Source organism: Lepisosteus platostomus, chromosome 2, assembly GCF_059453375.1.
Source record: "Lepisosteus platostomus isolate fLepPlt1 chromosome 2, fLepPlt1.hap1, whole genome shotgun sequence".
In the NCBI taxonomy this organism is placed as follows: Eukaryota; Metazoa; Chordata; class Actinopteri; order Semionotiformes; family Lepisosteidae; genus Lepisosteus; species Lepisosteus platostomus.
The window spans coordinates 54,333,662-54,342,113 of NC_142612.1; the positions used below are offsets into that span (position 1 = coordinate 54,333,662).

An 8,452-nucleotide genomic window follows, 5' to 3' on the forward strand; every position below is an offset into this window, starting at 1 on the left:
TTTCTCACCCAAAACATCGGTCTGCATCAGCACCACAGACAGAGCAAAGGGTCACACAGCCTATCCAGTCACGTTCTGCCAGGTATCGGGGAGCCAGGACTTTATCCTTGAGACATTCTCCATTCAGCAGCAGGAACACAGGCAGGATACCGAACACATCTTGTCTCCAGACAACATCGGCCTCACTGCCATTTCTCCCAATCCTAGCAACAAGGTTTGACAACATCAATTTGAACTGATTTAGGAGTTCATACTGCAGTGTCATCAGGACACAGGGGGCACTGATTTATGCCAGAACCCATCACTCCCAGTAACCAGGTTTTGCTTCAGAAAACCAGGCCTGCTTTTGTGCTGGGCAGACCAAAGCCACCTGCGGTGATTTGGCCTTTCTTGTGGGTACCGTTTATGGAGCCTTGTTGATACCCCAGGAAGAAAGGAACTGGACTGATCATGGGTTCTGTTTTATGTAATTCACTTCTAGTACTTTTGTTATGTTTTGTATTGTTGTAACATTTTTTACAGTACATCATAACATGTTTTTTGGTCTCCGATTATAATGTGATGCACTAGAGTTTTGTTTTTGTTGTTTTGTTTCAGTTTAATGTAAGAACTGTTTGTTATTTTTTGATGTGTTTTAATGTCCTTGTACTATGTACTAATGTACTATGGTTTATGTTGTATCTTTTTCATTGGGTTTATTTTTATAAGGATATGCTGAAGGTTTTATTTTCTTTTACTAGTTTAAATTTTAAAAACCTGTTATTGTTCTGTTTATATTTTTAACTCTTTTAGAATTGTCTATGCTGAGTTTATATAGGTCTCTGGTCTGTTGGTTTAGTGCTGCTATTCAAATGAACAGTAGGTACACAACTGCAACTTTCATGTAAATAAAAGTCTTAATCAGAGACTCAGGTTTGTAACAGAATTGTCTTCCAATCAGTGGAGACCAGGATCACCCAAAGATTCCCAGCATTCTTAAGATAAAAGGTAATTTTGATTGTTTTCCTTTGGTTACAGCTTTACCTGGGACCAAATCTCCATCGTTATTTTAATGTCTTCAAACAAGCTACTTCAAACAAAAAAAGTCACTTTAAGAGTAAAAAAAGAGTAACAGATTTTCTCACGTTTAGATTAAATAATGTTAACAGCAGTATCTACACCTTTGCCGTAATTTAAGGTTTAAATTTCAGTGGTTCATACCGAAGAGATTATTTTGAGTAGGGAAGAGTTTTTAAATAATGAGTAATGGGCACCTCTGTTTGCCTTTATTGAATTGGATAGCTGAATTGAAAGAGCTGTGATCTTATCAAACAGTCTGTGGTCTGTCACTGAACAGGGTTTGAGAGGCACCAGAAATTTGTGAGCAACGCTTGTGAGATTAATCAGTTTTCAGAAGCAGAGGCGGTAATCTGTGTGTATTCTGTAAATAAAGGTGACTTCCACTGTTCAGTACAGTTTTGCATTTTTGATTCGCAAAGAACACTAGCCATAAAATGGCATCAGACAGAGTGATTGCCCTAATATTGATAAGCCTATAATTAAGGGAAATCAAGTTGGAAAAACACTATAAGCTCTGTCAGTAAAGGGCACTAGTTTTCTCTTAAATTAGGAGATCTAAAATTATAAGTTTAAATACTGAAATATACTTGGTAAAAGCAGAAATCTGTTAACTTTCCTTTACCCCTTTAATGACCTCTCTAGATAAGGTCACCTGCTGAAAGCAATTTTTAGGGACATTTTTTTTTAAAGAGGGGGTATTGTTACAGCTATAGGTGACTATGAAGTGTCTCTAAGAGTTTAGATTGTGTGACACCTAGCAGTGTAAACATTTCCAGCTTTAAGGCAGACAACTGCCACTGTTGGTCAATTGCAACCAGAGTAATTTAGCTCAGCTCTCTTTTTCGTTTGCTTATTCATTGGTTTCAATTTTGGGTTAATTCTGACTTAAAACTGCCTCAGGGTGACCAGGAATCACAGGACCAGTAGACAACCCTAGCTGAAAATCAATATTTTTTATTTGGATTGCCTAACTGGATCCAGTGGCAGGTATGAAATATATTTACAGTGCCTTGCGAAAGTATTCGGCCCCCTTGAACTTTTCAACCTTTTGCCACATTTCAGGCTTCAAACATAAAGATATAATTTTTTTATTTTATGTGAAGAATCACCAACAAGTGGGACACAATTGTGAAGTGGAACGAAATCTATTGGATTTTTGAAACTTTTTTAACTAATAAAAAAATGAAAAGTGGGGCGTGCAAAATTATTCGGCCCCTTTACTTTCAGTGCAGCAAACTCACTCCAGAAGTTCAGCGAGGATCTCTGAATGATCCAATGTTGTCCTAAATGACTGATGGTGATAAATAGAATCCACCTGTGTGTAATCAAGTCTCTATATAAATGCACCTGCTCTGTGATAGTCTCAAGGTTCTGTTGAAAGCGCAGAGAGCATCATGAAGACCAAGGAACACACCAGGCAGGTCCGTAATACTGTTGTGGAGAAGTTTAAAGCCGGATTTGGATACAAAAAGATTTCCCAAGCTTCAAACATCCCAAGGAGCACTGTGCAAGCGATCATCTTGAAATGGAAGGAGTATCAGACCACTGCAAATCTACCAAGACCTGGCCGTCCCTCTAAACTTTCAGCTCAGACAAGGAGAAGACTGATCAGAGATGCAGCCAAGAGGCCCATGATCACTCTGGATGAACTGCAGAGAACTACAGCTGAGGTGGGAGAGTCTGTCCATAGGACAACAATCAGTCTTACACTGCACAAATCTGGCCTTTATGGAAGAGTGGCAAGAAGAAAGCCATTTCTCAAAGATATCCATAAAAAGTCTCGTCTAAAGTTTGCCACAAGCCACCTGGGAGACACCCCAAACATGTGGAAGAAGGTGCTCTGGTCAGATGAAACCAAAATCGAACTTTTTGGCCACAATGCAAAACGATATGTTTGGCGTAAAAGCAACACAGCTCATCACCCTCAACACACCATCCCCACTGTCAAACATGGTGGTGGCAGCATCATGGTTTGGGCCTGCTTTTCTTCAGCAGGGACAGGGAAGATGGTTAAAATTGAGGGGAAGATGGATGCAGCCAAATACAGGACCATTCTGGATGAAAACCTGTTGGAGTCTGCAAAAGACCTGAAACTGGGAGGGAGATTTATCTTCCAACAAGACAATGATCCCAAACATACAGCAAAATCTACAAAGGAATGGTTCACAAATAAACGTATCCAGGTGTTTGAATGGCCAAGTCAAAGTCCAGACCTGAATCCAATCGAGAATCTGTGGAAAGAGCTGAAAACTGCTGTTCACAAACGCTCTCCATCCAACCTCACTGAGCTCGAGCTGTTTTGCAAGGAAGAATGGGCAAGAATTTCAGTCTCTCGATGTGCAAAACTGATAGAGACATACCCCAAGCGACTTGCAGCTGTAATCGCAGCAAAAGGTGGCTCTACAAAGTATTAACGCAAGGGGGCCGAATAATTTTGCACGCCCCACTTTTCATTTTTTTATTAGTTAAAAGAGTTTCAAAAATCCAATAGATTTCGTTCCACTTCACAATTGTGTCCCACTTGTTGGTGATTCTTCACATAAAATAAAAAATGTATATCTTTATGTTTGAAGCCTGAAATGTGGCAAAAGGTTGAAAAGTTCAAGGGGGCCGAATACTTTCGCAAGGCACTGTAAATGAACTGCTAAGAGAAAGAGATGATTTACTGAAAAATGCTTATTATTGACTTAATTATACCAGCTGCTTCACCCAGATCTTTTGGTTGCAGTGCTTTAAAGAGACCTGGAAACCTTGCAGACACACATGGCCTCCAAGACCAGAACTGGAGACCCTGCTCTACAACAGGATGGAGTATTTTGGGCAGGGTGTTCACACCAGCAAGTACTGAGATAACATTTGCGTTTGAATGTATATAGTATATAGTGTAAATAAAGAGCACTTTTGTGATGAACAAATGAACAAAGTATCTGCCTATTCTGTGGCAATGTTTAATGTGTCCTACATGTTCTGTGCAGGGCTTGTATTTGTTTCTCCTGCTTCTGTCTCTTGATGGTTTCCTCTTTGATATAGTACATATTGCCTGCACGTCACCCCTCTGTTCTGTCCTCTCAGCTCTGAGCACTTCTCCAGTCCTCCGTACAATATCTCTAACTCTTCCCCATCTCGAGCCCAGTGTCCTTTCTCACTGGTGGTCCTCCTCTCTCTGTGTGGCTGATTGACAGGTGTTTAGGGAATTTGCTATAAATTAACTAAAATTGAGAGAAAGGAGTAAGGGATTTAAATAGAAGGTGGAAAATCTCTAGTGATTTTTATACTTCTAAAAGGATTTGACGCAGTTAGAGATCGAGTGGGTGGTGTGCTTAAAAGTATTAAGTACAGTACACTTTTAGATATTTTAGCAGATTTTCTGTGTTTTTTCTAGTACAGTGCTTTTAATTTCTTTTTCATATAAAATCAATTTCAATATGCTCTAGGATCTGTTGTTAATAATTGTCCTTGTACCCAGACTCAAAACGAACTAATTTACAAAATATATTCAGATGCAGCATAATTTATCTAATGTACCAATGGAGAACTGTTACAATAGTTCAAATATAAATTCAATACTGTTACAGAGATGAGGCCATGAATTCCAAATTGTTAATACAATAGGTCATTACAGAATTATTATAGGCATTATATTTCATCCCCTTGCTTTACTCTTAGGTTTTATTTAAGCATCCAGGTCTCCAACACAGCTACCACTTGCACCCAATAAATCTATTAAAATGTGTTTTTAATCTTTGTAGTAAGGAACTGTGAGTCTGATATTTGTTGAACATATAAAACAATAATCAACAAATAATGCACACTGGTTGCTGATTTTTTCATAACATTCAGTGTTTAAGGATATGGTCATGTTCAGATCAGATGATTTTTTCTTCTTGTGATTGCTGTACAGTAGGGGGAGTCATAAAAGCAAAATTCACTTCCCCCTTTAATGAGAGCTGTTAGATATACGTGATTGTGACTGGTGGAGTTGTCTGTGGCTGAAACACCAAACAACCCTCAAGAATGCTGGCTTTATAATGAAACAATTTTTGTCACAAAAGAAAACAAATGGTATTTCAAAGTAATACTAAGCTGCAATTATGTAAGTATGCATGTTTAACTTTTTGCTAATTCAGATTTTCAGAATTATATACCCATATACTTATTTTAAAAATGTAAAAATTTTCACAGTTAATTATAAAATTCATTTTCAGAAAACCAGTTCTGGGTGTTTTTCACTGTTGCAGGTGTGCTTCTCCTCAGTCTGCAGGCTCACTGTCTGACAGGATGGTCAGTGAGTCCTGGACAGAATGTGTCTCTTGAATGTCCTCTCAGCACTGGAGAAGTTTACTGGTACAGACAGGACTCGGCAGAGCTCCTGCTGGCCATCCTGCGCTCCTTTGAGTCCACATCCACAATCCCTTTTTATTACAACGGGTTTGGAAAACATCACTCTCTAGAGACGAACAGCAGGTTGCTGATTCACAATGTCACAAGTCACGATTCTGGAATGTACTACTGTGCCAGAAAGGAGAAGGATATATTTGTGTTCAGCAACGGTACAAGACTGGATGTCACAAGTAAGTTGCTGTGCTTCTTTTGGCTAAAACTTTCCAAAGTTTGCAGAATACAGTGTATATCAGAGTGTAGATTATTTTCTCTTGATGTTTCATTATTTCCCCAACAAAAGTGTTTAAATTAAACTGTGTTTTAATTATTGCAGCAGAGCTATAACACAAAATTGCAGTTCTGCCTTTGCTTATTGCAACAACTTTGTTGATGCAGTCATGGAACATAGTGTTTAGATATTAGTACTATACTGTTTAATATTTAAATTATGAGACCAACCAAGCGTTGATGTGAAAACCTAATACGTGTTATAGAATTAGAATTTGATCTTGATCCATAAAACTGGTAAGAGACAAGTATCAGAATAAAAAAGCAAGTATATGATCGATCATGTCGGAAATCATGTTTATACTTATATTATTTTAATTACAGAAGAGAACATCAGTAATTCCCATTCAGGTATGATCCATTCATTCAACATTTACCTATAGCTGAAGAGCTTTGAATAGCTGTGACATTTAAAAACATTGTGCAAAATAAGGACATTTATTTTATTATTAAACTTAATTTATTTGAATTCATATTCATATTACAAATACATGAAGAACAAAGGCATCTTGGTGTGACAATAGTTTTGTTTGTTGTTATTCTGTTAGTAGTTTTTAATTGTGATTAATTCACTTTTATTATTTAAATATTATAACAGGACAGAACATCACTAGTAGTGATCAAGGTATGTTGTCCATTATTATTATTAGTAGTAGTATTACTAATGTTATACTTCAAATTTTTGAATTTTTGAATTGCTATACTAAAAACTGGTGTATCTCATGATTTATTCTCTGTAACTTTAAGTTCCACAACTTTCCTACTGCGTCCCATTCTAATTTGTTATGTTTTAAGTCAACTCAGAATTTAATTATTGACGTCAATGTATACAGAGATTATTATTTTTTTTAATAATTTGTATGTTTCCAATAGTATGAATTGTTCTGTTATAACAAAACATCTGTTAAACATTGTAAGAATTTTTTTAAAATATATTTTAAGTATATTAAAATATATTAAACATAAAATAATTTTTGTATTAGATTATATATTTTTAAAAAGGAATGCACAATTTGAGATATTCTGGTAACAATTCTCATGAATAATAAGACATAAATGCTTTAGCAAGCTTTAGGTCTAAGTATTCAAAAATGTGTACAGACAAAATTTCCTTGTTGGAATTCCTGTTACCAGTTTTGAAGATTGGTTAGTAATCTTTGCATATAGTTTTGAAACATTCTTACAGCATTTGTCATTGCTCTGCATTTCACTTCTGTCATGCTTCTGTCATGTTCTTGCTTGACTGTTTTATCTTTCATTTGTATTTTTACTTATTTTCTCTGTATTTGAATTAGTAGTTTTTAGAATTACCTGAATTACATAGTTAGGAATTTTAGTGCATAGTGAATAATCAAGCTATCCATACATGTAAAAAGGTTCATTTTATGCTGAACTTTACTTTCAATTTTCTCCGAGGCTTCTCTCAAAACATATGGCTATCAATATCGCTGGTGTGCTCCTTCCTTTTAAATTTTATTTTGTTGATTCTAGTCACAGGTGAGTAGAATACTTTATCTTCATATCTGAATCACTAAACCTCATTGAAACTGAATAATGTTGACATTAACCCTAAAGTTTAGCCTGTTTGTCTTGTTGGTAGGATATTTTATGCAAAACAGTTAATGTAAAATTATCTTGTAGAGTAATGCAAAGGAATATTTAATAGTGTTGTAGAAGTGTAGGATGGTGTGGACTATAGTACTGTATATATACTGGTGAAGATATATTCTGCTCATATGTGACCTGTCTCTGGAAACCAGGCTCTTTGAGGCAAAGTTCTTTTAATCACAAATTTGAAAAGAGAGTTTAAATTAGATGACTGTGTGACTCCATATTCAGAGGCATTAAAATTGCCTTTAAACTGAAATAAATTAATGTTTGAATTCAATTTTACACCATTATGAAACCTACGGTACCATGGATACTCAATGACTGTGTGCAGTAAAACCATAATGGTGTTAAGATGCCCATTGTTCTTGATGAGACTAAGCTGTGCAATGTTCTGATTTTGTTTGGAAGAAATATTTTGCATTAGTTTGAAATGCAATTATTAATGCCATCAGATAACTGAATATTATTAAGAAAAAATGTTAGAAAGCCAGACACTTTATTGTATTAGTGGCTGCAAAACGTTATCAACAAAAGGAACATTAAACTTGAACATTTTCAGTAAAAGATACTTTATTAAATGTTTCATTTTTTTTTCTCTGCAAGGTCATTAAGGAGCACTGCTCAACTGAGCAGACATACTCATCTAAAATTTGATGTGATTCAGTGGTTCTCAATGGTTGTTGTGGGGGACCTACAGTAGCATTGGAAAGTACATTATTTCCAATAACTGCATCCTACAAACTTTTATCTCAACTCAACTTGATCATAAAGAATTGTTTACATTTTTTCTTACTAAGCTGAACAGACACAGGTGGGAATGTCAATGTATCTGACTCCCCCACAGTCTGGGTCAGACTTTAAATCCATCTGGTTATATTTCAGATCACAAAGGTCATACATATCCTTGTTATAGCCAACATATAATTTGATCCATCCATCTATTTTCTGACCACTTCTTCCAATTCAGGGTTGTACGGGAGCTAGAGCCTACCCAGAAAAGCAAAGGGCACAAGACAGGATAAGATACACTCTCAACGGGACACCAGACCATCACAGGGCACAAACATAAACATACACATTCACACCACAAGCCAACTAACCTATGTTTTTAGAC

At 36.2% G+C, this 8,452-nt stretch overlaps 1 long non-coding RNA gene across 1 annotated transcript; it reads left to right on the forward strand.

Annotated features, from left to right (window-relative positions):
• Nucleotides 1-5,012: 5,012 nt before the first annotated feature.
• Nucleotides 5,013-7,224, forward strand: LOC148676533 (uncharacterized). The gene is made up of 5 exons (XR_015927244.1): nucleotides 5,013-5,152; nucleotides 5,298-5,630; nucleotides 6,052-6,078; nucleotides 6,326-6,352; nucleotides 7,144-7,224. It is a non-coding gene; the product is annotated as an uncharacterized LOC148676533 (long non-coding RNA).
• The last annotated feature ends 1,228 nt before the right edge of the window (nucleotides 7,225-8,452 follow it).